At 38.4% G+C, this 2,899-nt stretch overlaps 1 pseudogene; it reads right to left on the bottom strand.

Annotated features, from left to right (window-relative positions):
* Window positions 1–1,721: 1,721 nt before the first annotated feature.
* LOC118944642 (odorant receptor 131-2-like) lies at window positions 1,722–2,692 on the bottom strand (annotated as a pseudogene).
* Window positions 2,693–2,899: the final 207 nt, after the last annotated feature.

Here is a 2,899-nt window from a genome sequence, read left to right as displayed (position 1 = left end):
GTCCCTCTTTCCTGCAGTTTTCCCTATCTTTGGTTATGTTACCCTGGCCTTTGCTTTTGCTGCCTTTTTCTCAGTTGCAGGTCTTGGCACATTCATTCCAGCCACATAACAACCTGCATCCATCCCACTGCTGGTTTTCCTCTGAAGCTAAGCAGGGTCAGTTCTGGACAGTCCCTGGATGGGATAGCAGATGTAGCTGGACATGGAGAAAAATAAACATGTTAAATATCTATATCTATATATCTATATCTATATATAATCTAACATTTTCCCTGATGTGATTATATATATTTTTGATATTGATACTTTTTACTATATAGATATATATATATACAAAGTGAAAACAGGTTAGATTTTTTTTTGCAAATGTATTACAAATAAAAAACTGAAATACCTTATTTACATAAGTATTCAGACCCTTTGCAATGAGACTCGAAATTGAGCTCATGTGCCTCCTGTTTCCATTGATCAACCTTGAGATGTTTCTACAACTTGTTTGGAGTCCACCTGTGGTAAATTCAATTGATTGGACATGATTTGGAAAGGCACACACCTGTGGGTACCACAGTCGACAGTGCATGTCAGAGCAAAAACCAAGCCTTGAGGTCGATGGAATTGACCGTAGAGCTCCGAGACAGGATTGTGTCGAGGCACAGATCTGGGTAAGGGTAGCAAAACATTTCTGTAGCATTGAAGGTCCCCAAGAACACAGTGGCCTCCATCATTCTTAAGGTGTGATTTATGGTTAATGAGAAAAGTGCTAACTATAGCTATTATTCTATCAAATGTTTTATAGTCATTCTCAATATACATTACATGTATAGGTTATTCAAACATGCTGTTATGTTTCTTGCTGTGGAAGACGACCCAGTGAGTAAGAGAACCCCAAGAGTTTGTCACAATAATTGCTGAGTGAATTTGAGAATCAGCAGAGTTGAGAATCAACTCATACTTTGTTACTGTACTCTTTCAAGTCGGTCTATAGCTCCTCACTACAGGTTTTCACAGGTCTGTTTAGATGTATCTACTGGCACACAGCAGTCATGTAATGGCTGTTGGAAGGAGAGGACCAAGGTGCAGCGTGGTATGTGTCCATAATTATTTAATGGACACTGAAATAACAAAGAGAATGACCGAAACAGTTCTGGCTGGTGCAGACACACAACAGAAAACAACTACCCACAAATCATAGTGGGAAAACAGGCTACCTAAGTATGGTTCTCAATCAGAGACAACGATAAACAGCTGCCTCTGATTGGGAACCATACCAGGCCAAACACAGAAATACAAAAACATAGAACAACACATAGAATGCCCACCCCAACTCACGCCCTGACCAAACTAAAATAGAGACATAAAAAAGGAACTAAGGTCAGGACGTGACAAGTAAAGATTTATGTTATTGATACAGTTAATCTAATACATTTCCAGAATATTTTTTTTTTGTTGCAACTTTGCTTGGGAGGAGGAAGCCAAGTTTTATTTCTCTCAATCAAGTCATTTTTGAAATTACACACATGGTTAATGTTGTTTAAGACATTTGTATTTTTTTCTAATTAGAAGACACTTTGCAATGCATTTAATTAATCTAAATACATTCAAGCAAATGTAACATAGCTGTCCATTCAAATACGGTATACCTTAAGATTAACACAATATATAATTGTCTGAGGTCTTTGAAAACCAGAGGTCATTTCAATACCGCAAAATCATGTGATAAATAATAGCAATACCAATGGCCTTGCCTGTTAAGCAAGTTTTATGTTTTCATATGACCAGCAATTCAGTTATAAACAAGTATTGGGGAAATATTCTTATTCAACCCAAAAAATACAATGCAAGGAAAAACGTTTAATCTCTTATGCCATAGACAAGTGGACTCGCTGGGCCAGAATAAAAACAATGTAATCAAAGAATCTCACATTATTGTACAATTTCAAATGAATTGACAGGATGGGAGCCTCCATGAACAGGCACCACAGCTGGATAAGACACAGGAACAACTGGATAGTGTGGAGAATCACCATTTTATGAAGATTTTACTGTCTGATGATGCATCTTTGGCCACTGCAATTATTCTAACATGAGTGAACACAATGGTGATGGATATGACCAGAAAGTAGAACTGACCTATAACTGATCTTAAGTGTCTCTGCCACTTGTGTGAAATAAACATATCTGCTGAACACAGCTTATAGTGTAGAAGTCCAGAGGGGCTGAGGCAAAGAAGATGGAGACAATTATGATGGGCTGCATGGCGCTGATACTGTGGATTAAGAAGATGCAGTGAATGGCTCTGTGTACAGAGCTCTCCATGGCGCAGAGGCATGCAGATGGAAACATAGCTCTCCAGGCTCATGGCTGTCAGTGTTAGCGAGGTGGCAAAGGTCAACTCACTCAGCAACACACAGAAGACAACACACACAGCAGCTGGAATGGTGACTCTAAAGTAAGTCAGGAGGAGCAAGTTATTAGTCATGATTAGGTACAGACAGTTAGACAGCAGTGTGTGAACAAAGAAAATGTAACGTGTGTTTGAGCGAAAGGTGTCCTTTTTGAAGAAGGTGAGCAGGCAGATGATGTAAATGAAGATTGCATTCATCGGCTGGACTATTACGATCCTGTCACTAACCTGTTGCAGAGATGAGCTGCTACCACCATCTGCAGCTGTTGTATTGTTGTCAGCCATATCACACAATGAAATAGCCAATAACAAGAAGTTATGTACAGTAGGCCTATGTACAGTAATTGCATTTCATAAACATGTTACAAAGGATGACATTGAAACTTTCTTGCAATAGATAACATATTTAAATATATTTAAAAGCTTAGATACAATCAAAAACCGTTGTTCCAGTAGAAAAAAAGCATAAGCACATTTCCAATCAGGATATAGGTT

Source organism: Oncorhynchus mykiss, chromosome 27 (assembly GCF_057628025.1).
Source record: "Oncorhynchus mykiss isolate SJ-2025 chromosome 27, ASM5762802v1, whole genome shotgun sequence".
Classification (NCBI taxonomy): domain Eukaryota; kingdom Metazoa; phylum Chordata; class Actinopteri; order Salmoniformes; family Salmonidae; genus Oncorhynchus; species Oncorhynchus mykiss.
The sequence above is the reverse complement of the archived record's forward strand: the minus strand, read 5'-3'. Positions and strand labels throughout refer to the sequence as shown.